The following is a 21,321-nucleotide window of genomic DNA, read 5'->3' on the forward strand; positions in this document are numbered from 1 at the left end:
TTCCAACGGGTGGTTTCAGATAGATTTTCCTGATAAAAATGTATCTGGAAAACAGTAAAATATGAGTCAGATGAGTCAAATGTTTGCATATGTTTTTTGAAGTAATATTTTTTGAATTTTGAAAAGAAGCACTTTGGACTTTGGTTGTTGGTGTGTGTTTCGTACTTTCTATAATTCAATCATACGTGTATATCTTTATTTTTAATATGACTGTGCTATATTTTATTCTGTCTCTACATTTACATTTATTGTTGAGAAATAGATTTATTGGACAGAAATTGCCAAATGTTTCATTATTTAGCTAATATATAAGGGGTACTATGCTTTTCTTACATTATCTTTTCTAAGAATAAAAATTCTTATTTGATCATGCAACATGTGCTCAACGGAACTTTCTAAGGAAAATTCTAAATAGCTTTCTTGAGAAATAGCCACTCCTAACTTCAGTAGTACTTTTTTATTGACATACATACACATACATACACACACACACACACACACACACAAACAAAAACAAAACAAAAAAAATGGATTATTGATTCTAATTAATGTTTTGAACTTTCAAACATGGTCTGTGTAAATAGTATCCCATTTTCTCCAGTCAAAATACATTCTATTTCTAGATAATACTGGAAATTTTGGAACCTCTAACTTCAGTCTTGATTTAAAAAACAAAGAAAGCATGATTAAAATGTCTCTGGAGAGCATGGTACTAATGAGAGCCCCCTAAAGTAAAGAGAGTAATTTTAATTATGTTTCTTCAACATTAAATGCCAGAGATTTGCAATGCCAGCATCAACAGTGAGGTCAATATGATAGTGGCTGGGGTTGTGGTTCAGCAGTAGAGAGCTCGCTTATCAAGTGCAAGGCCCTCGGTTCTATCCTCAACACCAAGTGAAAATAAATAAATAAAATAAAGCTATTGTGTCCGACTACAACAAAAATAAATAAATATTAAAAAATGAGGACATGACAGTCTTGAGTTATTTTGAACTTCCTATTGTCAATCTCATTTTCTTTCAACCTGAAACAAATGTCTGACAAAGTCATATAATCCAATGGCATGGGAAATGTAAAAACAAAAACTGAGAAAATAAGAGGAAAGGTCTTATGATATTTAATTTGCAATTCAAATGTTTTATGCATTGATAAAAACATATTGAGTGTCTATTTTAGACAGGAGAAAGTACATAGGCACATCAGCAAGATAAAATGACAATTGAGAGTAATATGAACATAGAGCTGATGAAATGAAAAAAAAAGACACCAAGTATTGCTCCTTTCACAGTAGAAGTAAAGCAAACAAAGTTTATGCACTCTTTTTATTTTCTGTCTTATTTCTCTTGGAAAATTTGGGGTCTATCACATTGTTTCAACTACTGAATTGTTTGATTGCAGTATGTTTGGCACACATTTTTCATTTGAATTTTTTTGTTCTTCTAATTGTTTTTGGCTTACCAGGATTTGCCATGGCAGTTAATGGGGGAGAAACATTGGTAATTTAGGTTGATCATCTTATTTTAAGAGAAACTTCAAACAGGGACAGGCTCTTTTTCTTTCTTTTTTAACCAAAAAAAGAGAATACAAGTACCCTTCCTTTGTTTTCTAATATTTTGTAAATGTTTGGTTTAGTATATTTCAGAACTTTTCTCTTTCCCACATTTCCACTGGGCTTGTAGGAGAATATGTGCTTTTGAAGAAGACTTGGCAAGTGTGCACTACTGAAGGATCCAAGACTGGAACCCCCTGGGGTCATGCTCTTTCAGAATCTCTTCTCCACCAGTAGAATGATATGACAAAGCTTTTTTTTTTTTTTTTTTTTTTTTTGCTGTTGTTGTCCCTGTTTTGATTATGTTGTTTATATATAATTCATGCCAGCTTGGTTGCTCTCCAGCATCTTTCCATCGCTGTCTCTGGAGAAACAAGCTTTCAGGAATTCCAAAGCCATGATAAATGTGCTGGCCACAGCCTGAGTAATCCTGGAATGAACTCATGATCCCCAGCTGAGCCTCAGCATAGGGACCCAGGCCACAGGTGGCTTTGGCAGCAGTGCTGTAGAACTTCCAGGTTTTCTACTCACAGACACTGTGAGATTTCTACTGTTTGTCCTTTTGAAGTGCTGAATTTGTATTACTTAGTTACATGTCATTGGATATTACTACAGAAGATCCCTGACTGTAACTCCCAAGTGGAAACTTTGTAAGGAATAGCATTAAGATCCAGCAAGCTTGACATCAATTTCCTTTTGGCTCTTTAGTACCTGGAAACCTAGAGCACTAAGTTCCTTATTTTTCCTCTTAATGAGAGCAGTTTCCTTTTGAGGTACACCCTTGTGAGCTTACCAGTTTGTATCTATTTTTTTTCATTCTTTGTCACATACATTATCTAAGGACTGAGACCTCTAAAACCCTCAGTCCCCAAATAAACTCTTCTTCTACTGATATCATTATTATCAGTCTTTTGTTTACAGTGGTGAAAAAGTTGACTAAAACAGATGGTGTTCTTTTTTTATTAATATCAAGATTTCAAGGACTTAAAAGTATTGCTCTCCTGACATGTCAAATATATAATGGCTAAAGCTGGTTCCATATCTTGCTCATCCAGGACCTGTTTAAGATTGTTTAAGTGAGTAACTAAAAGAAGGAAAGCATGGTAAAGCATAATCAAAGGCTCTTACATGTTTTCACTCATGATACAACAGTCTTCTATATTTCACAGTCAAAGGGGTCATAGAAATATATCTATAGTAATTAATATGAAAAAATACCAAAATTGGAAAACAAAACATCCTAATTTTTATGGATCATATTGCAGCACCAAAGCCAGCATTTATTTAGCTTTGTGATCTTGGGGATGACACACTGTAAACTGTATTACCCAATCTCCTTTGCAATAAGTCCCTGATAGACATTGACAATGAGAAACACTACAGAATAATTAGAAAGTGTAAGACAACACAGGGATTCATTTTATCAATTTTTTGTTTATTCTGAGTGTCTCTTGGTCCTAGAAAAAGCACATTACTTTGTAGAGGAATTGGTCTCAGGCTTCATCTTATGTTCTCATTCATAGAGCTAGCTTTATCATAGGACTTAGCTGTGTAAGCAACAATAGACAGTGCTCTATCTTCCCAGATAAGAATGCTAACTCTGTGGGGTCCCTGCACTAAGTTCCCAAGAACTGAAAGTATTCATAGAGTATCACACTTCAAAAGCAACAATTTCATCTATCAACTACTCCCAACTCCTGTGTTCTGAGAATCCACCTCTTTCCCCAGAATAGATAATCCAAGAGACAAAGGCAAAAGCATGAGTGTCATGTTATCATTATCATCCTCAGGGGCTGTGCATGTGTACATTCCTTTTTTCAAACTTCCTCCGTGAACAGATATATATTAACTTGGAGTTACCTCCATGTTCCTGTTCTCTCTCTCTCTCTCTCTCTCTCTCTCTCTCTCTCTCTCTCTCTCTCTTTTCCCTTTTCTAACCTGAAAAAAAAATCCCCTGTGTAAAATTTGTTCCAGCAATATTTCTCTTTTCCTTTATAGACCCTAACTTATGAAAAAATATAATATTAAATAATATTAATATAATTATTACCATGTGTGGTATTAATACATAATCTCCCCATTAGGTACTACATCTCCTCTTTAACATTGATCCAGATGTAAACTAACTATATTTACTTACTAGCCAAAGATATACTCAAACTCATATTGAAGGTTTTGAACTTACAATAATTTTACCTGATCTATATTTCACCTGGCTTCATTGAAGAGAAACCAAGCATGGTTTTCCCTTGATGTTCATTGGGCTTTGAGTCTTTGATTGATACCTTTTATTTCATTTTTTGTGATTAATATTTTTTATGATATGGGGTCTTGCTATATAACTCAGGTTGACCTTAAACTTATGATCTATATAATGCATTGGGATGTTATATATAAATAAAAAATTAATTAAAAAAAGAATAAATAAATAAATCTTCTTCATGATTTAAAGGACACTTATACAAATATCTGGATGTGCACTAAAAAATCTTGCTTAATTATATTTCTGTTTTAAGTTACTTCCTAAAATTTGGTTATGCCATTAATTTCTGGCTATCATATTCACATGTAAATAATTTAGACTTTGAGTTTGGAGGGATATTAGAAGAGATAAATATGTTTGATACCGCAAATCACATAATATGAGTTAATTTTAGAATTTTCAGTGATTAAAGATTGTGAACAACATTCTAGCTACACATTCATCTCTGAATTCTTCTTTTGGAAGGGAGAATGAGAAGGCTCCCCATAGCCCATACACTTGGCACAACTTAGTTTTCCATACATCATTTGAATACCATTTTAAAGTCAACATTTCAGTTTCCCCTATGGACACCCTGCAACAAGGCGATTAATTAACTTTGATATTTTTGTTTCTAGAGTTAATGATGAAAATAGTTATTAGTATGTTTTCCCATAAGAATCCCCAAGAAACTATACCAGTTCTGAGTAAATATGCTCTTTATATAAAAAGTGGAAATATAATGTATATCAATGTGGAGAGAAAATTGCTTCATTCAAGTCAGAATAAGAAACTGTAGCTACTTTTTAAAAAGAACATAAAAATAAGCATCAATAAGAAAATAGTACAGTTTTGATAAAAACAAACATCTTAGATTTCTAGGTTTTAGGTAAGGCTGAAACTGGAGGTTAATTATTTGATTTCTAGAGAAGTCAGAATAATGTGTTTGAAAATGAGGCACATATGCTGACTGGAGAGAGAAATACAAATGTTTATGTATGTTTCTAAATATCTCTGGATTTCAATGTGAACACAGTCTCGGTTGAAAGTGAAGCAAAAAAAAGTATGGATTAGAAATGAATTTTTATAAGACTTTAAAAAAACATGCCTAATATATATTTGATCATAGTAAAAAGAAATTTTCACAATGCATCAGCAAAGAAAACCCCTGGGGAATTTGTTGAAAGTATTTCTTCTATTTTGTTGTTTTGGGCACAAAAGAGTTTTCATATAAACCAATTTATTCTGAATATGTGACTATAAGATTGAGTCAGTTAAACTCAGATTTAGAGATACAAAAAAAAAATTTGTGTAACTCATGATGAAAAATTCAAAGAACATATTTGAAAGAGTTGTATTTTTCTATTAGAGTAGCACCATCAGCAATAATTCTCAAAAATATATATTCAAAATGTTACTGATACATATTCAATTTTCTCTGCTGAAGGATGTAATATTTTAATATTACTGAATGTAAATTATTTATTATATAGATAAAGCTAATGATGCTTTGAAACTTATTGAAGAATTGGGAAAAATATTGCAAATTCCATGAAAATTTTCAACTGTGCATTTATTTACCACTTTGGCAAATCATATTGTATTTCGTCTTAAAATTCATAAAAGTTATTTTTTTCTTGAAAAAGTTTTAGTGGCCACAAGCAAAAACCTCAAAACAAAACATACATATATCATCAGGAAATAATCCTTTAGAAAAGATTGATTGCAAAATGTCAGTTTTTATTAGCTACACATTTTGAAATGCAGATATATCCAAAAAATATACATCTTTCTGAAAGAAACTGAGCAGAAGATGGAAAATGATTTTAACAATAGGGGGATTAACCTTATTAACCTAAAAAATGTTTTCCTGTTTAATGGGTGAGATTGTAGGAGTTAGGTCTGCATATATTAGGAAAACTAGATAAAGTGTGCAGATATTTCTAGCAGGAAATTAGAAATCCATACATTTGTAAAGATATGGCTAATATATATTTGATCATAGTAAAAAGAAATTTTCACAATGCATCAGCAAAGAAAACCCCTGGGGAATTTGTTGAAAGTAAGTATTTCATATATATATGAAAGAGAATTAGGAAAATGAGTATCCAGAAAGGAGATAAGAGTAAGAGGGGTAAGCCTGTGGTTCTCAGTGCTACATAAAATGTGAAAACTCTCGAAGGAAAACAAAGCACATACACATCTACTAAGTTGCTAGGATTTTTATTATCAGTTCAAAATCTGCACTTGATGTATCCTTAATATTGCTTAATTATTTATCACCTTCACCCCCTTGCAGTTCAGATGGCATCTTAACAGAATTCAACTATGAGGAACCACACATTAGTGACAAACTTCATTATTGCAGGACTGACAGATGACCCAAATTTGGAAATTGTAGTTTTCCTTTTTCTATTTTTAACATATCTTTTGAGTATTACAGGAAATCTTACCATCATCCTTCTTACCTTGCTGGATCCCCACCTCAAAACACCCATGTATTTCTTCCTTAGAAATTTTTCCTTCTTAGAAATCACACTGACAACTGCCTGGATCCCTAGATACCTGGTCAGCATAGTCACTAAGGACAAGACTATTTCCCTTGATGCTTGTTTGGCACAGGGACATTGCCGCAGTCTGTCTGGGCACAATTCAGGAGCCACTTGTCAAAAGAAACTAACTTTATTTTTAGAACTACAAACGCCAAACAAAACAGCTCCTCCGGAAAAAACCCTCAGAGCCCAACTGCCACCACCCGCTTCCACAAGCCTCTCACACCCACCAACCTCACCACTTCCCACAATCCTCCTGCTCTTGAGGCCAATTGGCTGAGTCGCGTGGGCGGAGCCAAAGAAGTCCCCCAATGAGCAGCTCCGTGGTCTGAAAGGGCAGGGAAACAGCCCAATGAGCAGCTCCGTGAAGGAGCCAATCAGCTAGATGTTGCTGGGGCCGCTGTGAGCCAATCATCAGCTGGCAGTCTGAAGGGCAGGGAAACAGCCCAATGAACATCACTGCAGAGGAGCCAATCAGCTAGATGTTGCTGGGGCCACTGTGAGCCAATCATCAGCTGGCAGCTGGAAGTTTGCTGGGGGCCCCTTTGGCTGTGGCTCTCAACAGGACATTTTACTCTTTTTATAGGTATAACAGTTTTTCCTGTTGGCAGCTATGTCCTATGACCGCTATGTGGCCATCTGCAAACCCCTTCATTATGCAACCATTATGAGCAGCAGAGTGAGCCACCTGCTGGTTGCTGCCTATTGGATAGCTGCTGGGGTAGCGATCACCCCTGGAGTTATTGTGAGTTTGATGCTGGAGTTCTGTGATGGCAATGTTATTGAACATATTTTCTATGACTACTCTCCTATCCTGAAACTCTCCTGCACAGACACACATGACTTACAGTTGTCAAATTTTATTTTAGCCATTATCACCCTCTTGAATACACTGGCTCTGGTATTGTTCTCTTATATCAAAATCATAACAGTTCTGAAGATCCCTTCTGCCCAGGAGAGAAAGAAAGCTTTTTCCACCTGTTCCTCCCACCTGATTGTGGTCTCCATCTCTTATGGCAGTTGTATTTTTATGTATATCAAACCTTCTGCAGAGGAAAGGATATCTTTAAACAAGGGGGTATTAATGCTTGCTGTTTCCATTGCACCTGTACTAAATCCTTTCATTTATTCTCTAAGAAAAAGCAAGTGATACAAGCCCTGAGGGATCTAGTAAAGAGATGTACGTTTACAACTTTGAAATAACAGCTTTGGCCTTTGTAAAAGCATACTACTGAAAATTAGTGAAAACTACAGCCTGTACCAGCTATCTTTATAACACATCCCTTTAATTTGTTTGTTTTATATTATGGCAGTCATGAAAATCATCCATAAGGAGACTTTGATGTCCTTCTGGGTATTCTTCTTTTTAATAACTTGATGAATCCCCATGACATTCTTTCTTGAATTGCTCAAATGACTTTATTACTTAAATGTAATTGTTTGATTTTTTGTTCATCAAAATATTCCACTATGAATTCTTATTAGAAATCTCACACATGGTTTTCTACAATAGACAAACTCACTTGTAACTCTGTAAATATTATCTTATTTCATTTGCTTTATTAGCAACACAATGTTAATATTTTATTAAAATATGTGATGTTGCAGGAAGATAACCTGCCTTCCACTTTCTCTTCCTGTTTCTCTTCCTTCTTGCCTTCTGTTTTTGTTCTTCCTTTCTTATTTTTTGAGGATTTAGGATGACCAATATTTACATATACTTTCTTTCTCCTAACTTTTTGTATGTTTTCTATCACCTTTTTAAAACGTTTTTTCTTTGTTTCTCTTCTATCTCAGTTAAATATCTAAAAGTATAATCTTGTAATGGTGAATATTTTATATAGCTCCCGCTACAACTTTTTCATACTATAGACTGGTATCCCATGTCTTTATGCATTTGATCTCCACAACTAAGGAAAACAATAAACAAGAGAATCATCAACATGGTGTGTGCCCCCCAGCCCCCATCCTGTGTATGTGTGTATTGTATCTATGAGAATCCAATGAATCACCACCAGTACTCATCAATTAAGTGCAGTTTTATTCTTCTTTTCATGAGTGTGTCTGTATGTTTTGAAGATATGTGATCAGGTTCTAAAATACCACTGATTCACATTAAAATAGATGGGGATAAAAAATTGGCTGTACATTTTTTCATTAACAAAAAATATATATTCTCCAATTTGAGAACAAAGGAGGGATTTTGAAATGTTTATCATTTTTAAATAGATCTATTTTTTTGAACTTATTTTCTTGTAGATTGTTTACTGATTATATTAAAATTTTTCTATTGGTGCATAATAATTATACATAATAGTATATTATGCCATATTATGGAATAATAGTTTTTTGAGGCATATTCATACATACACATAACATAATTTGATCTATTTCATTCCTCAGTACCTGCATTCACCCTCCAGTCCTCTCTCCTCCCATTGTCCTGCTTCTACCCTACTAGTTTTCCTTATATTTTCATGAGATCTCCATTTTTTCTTTTTTTTTTCCTCTAGCTTCCACATATGAGAGGAAATCATGAGCTTCTTGATTTTTGTATTTGGCTTATTTCAAGTGATATGACTCTCTCATTGCATCCATTTTCCAGCTTATCACATCATGTCCTTTCATTTTTTTTGTTGTTAAACTCACACACACACACACACACACACAAACACAATCTTTTTCATTCATGAGTTGTCAAATACTAAGGCTGATTGTTTCAGTAGAAATCTCTGTAATTTTGAAAGAAGATTTGGAAAAGTAAGTATCTGATTCTCTGGAAAAGAGATTGAAATACATGCCAGGACCACATTATACCTGGATGGGGACAGAAGCACTTGTGAAGAACAAATGCTAAAATGGAGATTCACATTCCTCTGTAAAGGCTGAGAACCAGAACACCACAGAGTGCCCCTTTCTTGGCTCCCCACCCCATGCATAGTAGCATCCTTTGAGTAGTCATAATAGTAAAATACAGCCAACAGAGCTACAAAAAGACAAATTGATCTTGGAAACAGTGCAACGAGAAGAGCCAAAGTCAAATGAGAAGAAAGAACCCAAATGGAGGCATATATCTGCACCCACCCTCCAACATAACTTTGATGAAATATTCTGCCCCCCGCCCAAATATAAGTATTACTAAGCAATGCCTTTCTTGTGGTTACTGAAGTTAACCACAGTAATAGCAAGCTTGAAGCAGAGACCATCTCCCGGCTGGATTATGCAAATGTCCTCAAGAAATATTCAAATAATTAATGGCTAATAATTTTCCAAAATTGATGGCACACACAAAATAACAGACCTAAAATGTTCAGAGAATACCAAGAATTAGAAAACTTTGGAGCAAAACAGACCTAGGCATATTACATGAAAGCTGCTCAACAACTAAGACAAAAGGAAGAAGCACCAGGCGCCAGACAGAAGTTGTTTCAAAGGAACAAGGATAAGAACCATGGCAGATGCTCATGTGAAACCCTGAAAGACAAAAGATAATGTCATGACATCTTTAAGTTCCGAAAGAAAAAAGGCAAGTTGACTTAGATATTTTCTATACACAGCAAAAATACTCATTAAAGCGGAAAAAATAATTTGTCATGCAAATACAAACTAAAGTTTTTATTGACCAAAATATTTAATCTATAAGAAATGTTAAGGAAAGCCCTCCAGCTAGAAGGAACTTGACACTAGTAAGAATTTGGATCTCTATAAAGAAATAGTTGTAATTGAATTATATGAAGATAAAATTAACTGTTTTGAATTTTAATTATTCCAAAAGAAAACTGTCTTTTTAAAGTATAGCTAGTAAAGCTGTGTGACATGTTTAAACACATTTAAAAGTGAATAAAAGACAGGATTTGGTGATATATTGTTACAAGAATCTCACAGTACACTAGAAATAGTTTATTATTATTGTTGTTGTTGTTATTATTATTATTATTATTATTATTATTATTTTGGGTACTAGAGATTGAACTCAGGGGAACTCAACCACTAAGCCACATCCCCAGCCCTATTTTATATTTTACTACAGATGGTCTCACTGAGTTTAATAGTGCCTTTCCATTGCTGAGGCTGACATTAAACTCATGATCCTCCTGCATTTGATGTTAAATGCTGATTAGTTAAAATGTATATTGTACACTGTGAAGAAATCTTTATAAATAAAAATTATGTCATGATATAAATTATATAAGCAGAGTGTACATAATAGAAAAATAATGTGTTCATTAAAACCAAGAGAAGGCAGAATAACAGAAAAAGAAGAAAAGGACAAATGGAAATACAGATGATTCCTTACTTGTGATGTTTAGACGTATAATGTTTTACCTTTATGAAGGCATAAAAGTGATATACATTCTCTAGAACCTAGCAAAATTAATATGATACTCTCATGACTCTGGCAGTGGCAGCCAGGTATAGCTTCCTGTCAGCGACAAAATCACAGGGTCATCATGTGTAAAAGAGGCTTTGTTACCTAACTGTAAGCTAATGTAATTGTTCTGAGTACTTTTGAAGAAGGCAAGACAAGGCTGTGATGTTCAGTTGGTTATTTGTATTAAATGAATTTTTGGTATGATATTTTTAACTTTCAAAAGATTTATTAAAACATAACCCCAATAAATGTCAAGGGCATTTTAATTGGCACACTTGTGTTTTATTTTTCTTTTTTGCCTTATTTGATTAAATACTTTGCTGATGATGATGTTGAATAGGAGGTGAGAGAGAATATCGTGGTCCTGCATTTTGGGGAAAAGTGTCAAGTTTATCCACATTAAGTATAATGTTAGTTTTCTGTTTATTAGGTGAATATTCTTATTAAGTTATGAAAGATTTCCTCCTATCACTAAGACTTTGAGATGAATCTGGTTTTGTTTCTCTCTCTCTCTCTCTCTCTCTCTCTCTTTTTTAAGAATTGTCTTTCTAAATCACTTGCTATTCAGTAACAATACTGTCTTTTAACCTGGTGATATTTTTTAGCCTGGTGATAGATTATTTAAAGTTGTCATTAAAAATTGAACTAGACTTGAATATCTAGAATAAATTCCATCCACTCTTAGCATTTAATTATCTTTACATATTGTTAGATATGATTTACTAATATTTTGCTGAGAAATTCTGTCACTATGTTCATGGGAGATATTTGTAGCCTTCCTTTCTTTCAATGACTTTACATGGTTTTTGTATCAGATTAATGCTGGTATTATAGAATAATAAGACATGTGCGTTCTTCTTTTATATTCTGAAAAATTGTAGGCAATTCATATGTTTTCATCTTTAGCCAATTGAATTCACCAATAAAATCCTTTGGACCTAGTTTTTTGTTTTGAAAAGCTTTTAATGAAAGACTCAATTTCTTTAATACAGATGGACTTATTCAGATTATTCTCTCTGTGGGATGTGACAGCTTGTAGTTTTGTGGAATCAAAAAGTTCATTTCATCTACAGTTTCAAGTTATGGGCACAAAGTTTTCATTATCAAGCTTTATTACTTTTCATATTTACTGAGTCAGTAGTGATGACCACTGATTTCTTATTTCATTAATTTTTATCTTCCTTTTTTGGCATATTTTGTTCAATTTAATTAGTATTTATCAATGTTATCAATTTACCCTTCTTTTCCTAAGTATAAATTTCATTAATGTTTGCTTTTTTTCTGTTACTTACTTAATTCTTCTTGTTTTTGCCTTAAAAGTGCTCTTCTGGCAATATTTTATAAATGTCTATAATTTTCCTAAACTTTATAGTGCTACACCAGCTTTTTTTGACTAGTTTTAGAATAATATTAACTTTTGCATTCCTTTACTCTTAACCCAATTGAATCTTTTTTACTTAAATTTGGTGTATTTTAGATTACTTATGCTTTTTCCTCAGAAATTCTCTCTTTTTTTGGTGGAAGAATACTGGGGATTGAACCCAGGGACTATTTGCCACTGAGCCACATCCCCAGCCCTTTTTAATTTTTATTTTGGATTCTGCAAAAGTTCTTTATTTCGATCATGCTGGTGAATACATAACTGCATAAATTTTTTATGTTCCATAAAACTGTGTAAGGATGAAATTTGTACAATTACCTGAGCAAAAAATAAAAGATAAAGCTCAAACAAAGAGGTAATTTTGATAGTGTGAACAAGAAAACTACAGCAATATCAATAAACTTGATGAGTCTTTGGGGATAGATATATTTGGTAATATATAAACTTGAAAATCCAGTTACTGATGGTGTTTGTATGTTATTCCGGATTTATGCATAATTTTTCCTTATTATATAGAAATTTGCATTATTGATTTTGTATACTTTCTATAATACTCATTTAACAATAAAAATAGTGTCATGAGTTTTATTTTAAAATGTTTATTTTCTACCATATCCAAATTATCTAATTTTTGTTTTATGTTTATAATACACAGTTAAGTGTAAAGTTAAACTGTAATGTGTCATTTTATTTTCAAATTATTTTTACATATGATTAATTGAAAATTGGAAAGTTACTGCTTTTCACTTAGAGATATGAACACATTATTTGTGGGTAGAAAGATCACCTTGGGATCAGGTCTTCTCTACGGAGTGTAATGCTTTTTGGAATTTAATCCTTCCAGATTAAATTCTTAGGTCCTTAAGGCCTATATGTTGCTGTGTGACTACAGAAACATTTTACTACCATGTTGGTGCTTGATGGGCAGATGTATGGGAAAGGCAAGACTGATTTTAATTACCTGAACTATAGTGATGATAATAAGGTGTTTATAAAGATTAAATAATATAATATGTATTCAATATATGTATTAATTTCAATGGAAGAATCTGGATTACTACGTGATGAATCATCTTTCTCCTGATTCACCTTCACATTTCAGCTTCAGTTTATTGCAATCAAATTGAAAACAAAACTTTGGAAATGAATAATATTGTCCTTTGTGTAGTTATGGAATTGACCTCATAATTTTGTTCCAAGGTTAATGTACTCAGATTATGTAATTTGCATGTTGCATGTAATCTCCATGGTAGATGCTGGTTTAGATGATTTTGTGACTTTTTTTCATTATGTAAGAGATTAATTCTTTGGTTAGTATTTTAAAGAGATCTAGAATCAGCTACACTCCTGTGAGTGGAGCAGTCCTTGAGAAAGGACATTGCTTTCTGATAGTCCCTTTTCCCCACTTCCCACTTGCCAGTTGCTTGCAACTAAAACACTCAGGGATCACTCCAGGGAAACTGGGCTAACTGGGCTGTGTGAAATAAACACACAAGAGACAGAAATATTTTTTTCTTTGGAGGTGCTGTGACTGCTCCTCTGACCTTAATGGTCCCCAGAAAGAGAGAAAAAGAGCTGATCCCTTTTATTGAGGAGAAGCTATTCAAATGAGGCAAGGGGTCAGGTTTCAAGGGGCTGAGTCTAGCTTCATGATGTCTGCTGTCACAGCTTGACTAACATCTAGGTAGGCCACACCCAAGGGCACAGTAAGAGAAGGGGGCACACAAAAGGCATTTACATGGAACATTCTATCCTAAACAGGGCAAGGGGTAATATTACAAAGGAACAGGTGAGCACAGCTCCACCCATGGGAATGTAGGAAGGCATGCCCATGCAAAAAAATACAGACACTAGAACCCTAGAAGACTGGGGCTATCTAGTAGTGTGGCCAATGCAGGACGCCATCGTGTTCAGCAGAGGAGTGGACTCAGTCACATGCTAGTTGGTCTCCCACACACACTGAACCGCATTAATTTTGAAATACTCATGCCATTTGAACCAAGCCATCAATTAATAGAAAGCATTCTTTTTTAGGTCAATAAAAATGTGAATATAGTGAATTCCCCAAATGTGCAGAGAGATTGCAACATGGGACTCAGTCTTTAGAGAATAACAAATTTAACTTTTATTATAGCTAAGATCCAGTATTTGAAGTATTAATTTTATGTATTTAAATTTATTCTTCAATATTTCTCACCTGAAATCATTTTTCAAAATGCTTAGGAGACCCTTAGATTTCTTGTCACTAATTCTAAAGTGGAGTGTGACAAATTGGACTTTTTCACTGCTTATCTGTACTACTTATTTTCTCCTCTGCTGACATCTCCTGTCTCCATTCAGAGTCCCATGAAGAATTACGTCTCTTATGTCAGATCCCTTCATGTCCTTGAAATCTCCTGGATCCCACCACAGACTCTTATATTTGGTTCCAATATTACCTCAAGGAAGATTCAAGTGTCTTGAAAATAACTTCTTATTTTGTTGTTTTTCCATCTTGCATACTATCTTAGTTCTGGATTTACTGGTCTTGTTTGGATCATTTCAAAACTCTGATCTTCTATTAATTGTCCTGTGCATTGCCACTAGAGTTATTTTTTTCTATCTGCTTAGCATACTTCAATGACTGCTCATTACAATAAAAACAACCCAAGTTGGTGTTCAGAAGTGATTTTAGCAATTATTTCTAAATAAAAAATAACAATTTTTAGTGTTATATTTCAGCATGGAGGCAGAATAGCATTTGTGTAGTTATTATAGTAATGCCAGTGTCAGACTCACAGAATATGTCTATGAGTTGTTCCCTTCACAAGCTAAAGACAAATTGTACTGAAAACTCCCATTCATCCAAAAAAATGTGTGCACATATTTTTGCTGCTTCCAAACTTTTACCTAGAGAAAATGTGGTATATATACACAATGAAGTTTTACTCAGCCATAAAGAAAAATGAAATTATGTCATTTGTAGAAAATGTATGGAAGTGGAGAACATCATGCTATCTGAAATAAGCCAGATTCAGAAGGTCAAGAGTTCCATGTTCTCTTACATGTGCAAGCTAGAGAGACAAAAAGGAGAAAAAGGATCTCATGAGAATAGAAGGGAGATCAGTAGTGTAGAGGAGGAAGATTAGGGGGAAGGAGGAGAGGAAGGATTGGAGAATACATGAGGGAATGAAATAGACTAAACTGTACTCTATGTAGAAATATATCACAGTGAGGCCTACTATTATGTGTGATTGTATTTTACCAGTAAAATATTTTTAAAAAATAAAAAAGTTGGGCTGGGGATATGGCTCAAGCGGTAGCACGCTCGCCTGGCATGCGTGCGGCCCGGGTTCGATCCTCAGCACCTCATACCAACAAAGATGTTGTGTCCGCCGAGAACTAAAAAATAAATATTAAATATTCTCTCTCTCTCTCTCTCTCTCTCTCTCTCTCTCTCTCTCCTCTCTCACTCTCTCTTTAAAAAAAATAAATAAATAAAATAAAAAATAAAAAAGTACCAATAAAAGGATTAAATTAGAGTTTATTGTGTTTAACATTTTATATGTATATGTGTATTTATATATAAATATCATTGTGTATACTTATATGCAAATATTTACATATTTATATATATATATATATATATATATATATATATATATATATATTTAAATGCATAGATGTGTATGTACTTGTTTGTAACTAGTGTATGTTTATGTCTAGGAAACCGAAGAATTTGATTTTTTCTCTTATCCTTCTTTATTGAATAATGGTCATAAGAATATTGGTATTTTGAAATTTGCCTTGGTACATTGTTTCTTTCAACTATTAAATATTTAGGATGCAGGAGTGGAATGCCACTTGAAACTTTAGAGGGCATACACTAGTTATAAGCATGTACACACATCTATTCACTTATATGCAACATTTGAACATATGTATACACACATAATGTATATATTTAAACACACACACACACACACACACACACACACATACTCTTGTGGATCTCTATGTTCTGGAAGATGAAAACTAAGAGCAAATAACAGTTAGCAGCAGATCATGGGCATTTGGAAAGAAAGACTTGTTGCTGAGGATGGCCTGTATTTACTGCTTCTAAAGACAGCAGCTTTCTGAGCCTTCATTCATTCATCCATCTACTTCCTTATTGAATAAATAATATTTAATTAAATTTGTGTACTGTGGGCACAAGTTAATGATATAAAGTTTTGCTTCATTTGGACTAAATATGACTCATTGCAAAGTACTTAATATTAGAAACTTAATCAGCACACCACTCGACTTTATAAACAATAATTTCTTTATAAAATACATGTAATGCTTTTTAATAACATCCTGAGTAAAATAACAAGAGAAAAGTTTAAGGAATTAAATATGCCATTAAATAGTCACACAGTTTCTAACTTATGCATAGTTCCTAATAGTAATCCTTTTCTTACAGAGCTTTGTCTATTAGTATTTTTGGCCACTTAAAGTCTAATAAACAGACAATGCTTTGTCCAGTGTTCTATAAATAGTACTTTAAAAGGCAATTAGTTTCATTTATTGTCCAACAATAAACCTTTTTCATAGAGAAATTGATATATTTTCTGTGCTTCCCCACAATCCCTCCTTGTTATTTGTAGGGCTTCTGTGTTTGGGATCGGGGTCTCTGATGACATTATGACTGTGGCATGCTTGGTGCCTGGGAAAGTTTCTGTGCAAAGGTATAGGTTGCCTGGTTGCTATGATAATGCCCTCCATATTAGAGTCTTATCAGCTTTGACCTTAATCTTAGGCACATAACTCCTGGGAATAAAGACACTTGCTTGCTGTATAACTACAATGTTTCACCAAGCTCTGGTTTTCCTGGAGCTGCCCACTTAACAATAACTTCAGACAATGGGACTTCTTGAGAACTGCACAAACCTCCTAACATTGCTTATTTTTACTATGAAATGTAACTGCAGAATAAGCAACCTTACTGATACTCTAAACAATAATGTGGTTATGGTACTCATGACCTAATGTAACCTATTGTTATAGTGGCTGCTTGGACAAAAGGGCCACTCTGCCACCTTTCCCGCCCTTGGACATTGTCTCTGTGTCTCCTTTCTTTGAGATTGTTTACAACTGGCTCCCAACATGGGGCATGAACCCATGACCCTGGGATTAAGGGTCCCATGCTCTACCAACTGAGCTGTTTTCCATCTCTTCTCAACAGGTTCATGCTATAGTCAACAACTGTTCTCACCTTTCGAGACCCTATGTAAAAATGTGTAAATCCACAAGTTCCACTTTCTAATACACTTCGACAAATGGATGTTACCCATTTCCCTTCTTTTCATCCTTATTCCTTTCTTCATGTTTTTTATTGATAAATCATTCTAAGTTCATTTGGACTAGTGCCCAAAGGTCTAAAAAGGTATCTACTTACATTTCTCATTGTTTGGCCACCATGAGCAAGCTAGTCATTTAAAAATGGATATACCCCTACATACATATCTCATGCTTTTACACAACTTTGTAAACAGTAACATATATATTTAAATCATAAAATTTCTCATATCCTGCTGGACATGCTTTGGTTAAACAAATACATCATACTCTTAAAACTTACCTCTTAATATAAAATAAAAAGGGCATCTAGCCTCCCTCATATTAATAATGCTTTAAATATTGTTTTATTTACAGTTAATACACTCAACATGCAATACAAACTTTATACTCACAATTAATTATCTGCTTTGGATAGATATTTTATTCCCACCAGTCATTACTGAAAATTTATATAATTTATAATTTTCCACCAGACCGAAGAGGACAAGACCCTATGCCTCTGATCACATGGAGAAAAGAATAAATTGCCATGTCTATGCCAAGGTGTCCAGTTTGGATTCAGCATGATGCGTGAGACATCAATTATAAATGGACATAAAGGACTTCACAATCTGATCCCCAAGTTTTGTTTGTGGATAAAGAGAATATCACCAAACAAAAGGCAAAGATCATCTAAAGAGAAGATACACTGAAAGAGGATCCCAAGCTAATAGACTTCCAGTGACTTGGGGAAATACAAAATCATTAACAACATTAGCTCAACAGCTGTTGGCTCAAATGGGGTTAAAATGTACTCCAGAAAACTTAGTTACTACTTTGATTGCTAAACTCACACAGAACTTTGTAAATGGTTTGGTCTTAACAATAATGTTGTTCAGTTGTTGTACCCCAGCTATGGAAATTCAGTACAGTCAGACTCCTTGACTTTTAAAACCCATTATACTATCTGGGTTCACTTGGCTAAAATTGTTATATAACTACAAAAATGTCTCATGGTACCCATTGTTGTCTTAACAGGCAAACTGAGTTCTTCCCATCCCTACAGGATTTAACAGGCCACCATCCTGCATAATGGATTCATAAAAGGGCTATTCCCCTTGATAAAAACTGTGATGATTCAGTAAGCCTTCTCTCTAAGACAAAATTTGACACTTTGACATTGTCCTTAGTGGGTAACCCTGGACTAGCTGTTTGGGATTTCAAAACCAGCATAAAACTGGGCTGTGCTATAGCAAATAATATTAATTATACCTCTATGGCTATTAATATGATTCATGAAGAACAAAAACGACATTATCAAACCATATTTGACAATTGGGCTGCAATTGATTATTTCTTATTATTACATCATAAGGGATATCAAGAATTTAATAATACTTGTTGCTTTAACTTAAGTGATAATGGTAATTCTATTTCAAAGGAGTTAAATTACTTTAATGATATCATTGATAAGATCCAACAAGGTGATGAAGGTTTAGATTTATTGGATTGGCTAACTTTGCTTAGGTCAAGCACTTATTCATAGCTGGATGTTTACTAATACTGGAATTGTTATGCTGTACTTGCTTTTGTCGATATCTACCCTATTTTTTTTTTGCCTCTACCAACATTAAGAAGGAAACACACATTATTCATCCAAAAGGCCTTAAAAAAAAAAAAAAAAAAACAAGAAAGGGGAGCCGTAGGGGTTCTGTGTTTGGGATTGAGGTCCCTGATGGCTGTGGCATGCTTGGTGCCTTGGAAAGTTTCTGTGCAAAGGCATAGGATGCCCAGTTTCTATGGTAATGCCCTCCATGCTAGAGTCTTATCAGCTTCAACCTTAATCTTAGGCACATAATTCCTGGGGATAAAGGAACTTGCTTGCTTGATAACTACAATGCTTTTCCATGCTCTGGTTCTCCTGGAGCAGCCCGCCTAAAAGTAACTTCAGACCATGGACCTTCTTGAGAACTGCACAAACCTCTTAACATTATATATTGTAACTATGAAATGTAAGTGCAGAATAAGCAGCCTTACTGATATTCTAAACAATAATGTGGTTATGGTACAAATTGCCTAATGTAACCTATTGTTATGAATAAATGTGGCTACTTGGACACAGGGGCACTCTGCCACCTCCCCTGCCCTGCATCTTGTCTCTGTGTCTCCTTTCTTTGAGAGTCTTTACAATTATTCACACATTTCTGCCACTCTCCTCAAAGACTGAATGGTATTAATTATTTTAATTTTGGAAGATGTTGAAGATAGCATTATTAAATGACTGCACCTAAACAGTTCCCTTAGCATTGTGTGGATTAGAGATAAAGAAAAACAATTTTTATGAAAGCATAAATATAATATAGAAAGTAGATACATAGAACTGGAAAATACCACCACCATTCCTGAGTTATCAAGTTGCTTCTAAAAGAAGAAGAAGGAGGAGGAGGAGGAGGAGGAGGAGGAGGAGGAGGAGGAGGAGAAGAAGAAGAAGAAGAAGAAGAAGAAGAAGAAGAAGAAGAAGAAGACCACCATGACGACGGCGGCAACAAATGTGGTTTACTTTTATATACACATAAATAAGTAGATTATTTTAGAAAAATATTGATGGATGTGGTGGCACAGGCCTATAATCCCAGCAGTAAGAGGATCACAAGTTCAAAGTCAGCCTCAGCATCTTAGTGAGACCCTGTCTCAAAATAAAAAATAAAAAGGACTGGAGATGTGGCTCAGTGGTTAAGTGCCCCTGGGTTTCATTCCTGGTATCAGTAAAGCAATAATGAAAAAAGAAAAAGAAAAAAAAAACATTAAGGCATTTATTCTTAACTTAGAGGAATTTAATTAAGTAGAAAAGAAGACAGAAAATGTCATGCAAGGTTAAAAAATAACTCCTATCCTCTTTTTCTATTCTAATTAAATTATTTCTTTATTTGTTTCACCTTTCCAAGTAAGTGTACATATACAGACACACATACAATTAAAACTCTTCCAAAATTGTCTGGTTGTATAATTCTTACTTAGATGTCATGGGTGATAATTTCTTGATACTTTTTCTCACTTTTTTTATTGCAGTAAGGGTGATTAAATCCAGGTCCTCAGGCATGCTAGACAAGTGCTCTACTAGTTAGATCCCTAGTGACAGATCTTAATAATTATAATTTTGTTTTAGCCAATCACCACCTGTTGTAATTTCAAGTGATTCAATGTTCAGTGGATGAATGTTGCTTTGTTGAGTATTTTTATTATCTAGAACATCAGCAATGTTTCACGGAAATGTGAATTAAGGAAGTTCCAGTATGAGATAATGTTAAGAAATTTTCATTCTTAGCAACTGTTTAACTTTGCTAGAATCAACTTCCAAGATAATTATTCACTAATGAAAATCAATTGACTATGTATGTGTTTTTGAATCATGCAGACAACAATGTGACATTGTCCCATGATTACAAAACCAGTATGAGACAGTGAATGCTACATACCTACAATTTCTGTATGCTTGAAGGAAGTCTTTTTAATGAAATATTACAGTGTAAATAATAGAAATTATTATAAATAATTTATTGAAAGTCTATAAAAATGACCACCAATGTTTGTTTGATGTATTTTTCATAAAACCTCAGCAATCAGAATTTTATTGTTTTACAATACTTTACAATAATATTTCACCTTAGAGCATAAGACTGACCTTTGAACAATTCTGGGGTTAGGATTGATGAATCCCTGCACAGTTTAAAATTAATGTCTAACATTGACTCTCCCAAAGATTATTACTGATAGCCTGTTGCTAATTGGAGGCCTTACTGAGGACATGAACAGTCAACACAAACTGCTCATAAAAATGATTTTATGAGTAAATTCTCAATCTATCTTGATTTGATATGAGAGACAATAGGGATTATTGATTTACCTAAAATTTAATTACACAGG

At 33.9% G+C, this 21,321-nt stretch overlaps 1 pseudogene; it reads left to right on the forward strand.

The window, feature by feature from the left end:
• Window positions 1-6,119: 6,119 nt before the first annotated feature.
• On the forward strand, window positions 6,120-7,546 carry LOC144254799 (olfactory receptor 6C74-like; annotated as a pseudogene).
• The last annotated feature ends 13,775 nt before the right edge of the window (window positions 7,547-21,321 follow it).

Source organism: Urocitellus parryii, chromosome 5 (genome assembly GCF_045843805.1).
Source record: "Urocitellus parryii isolate mUroPar1 chromosome 5, mUroPar1.hap1, whole genome shotgun sequence".
Classification (NCBI taxonomy): domain Eukaryota; kingdom Metazoa; phylum Chordata; class Mammalia; order Rodentia; family Sciuridae; genus Urocitellus; species Urocitellus parryii.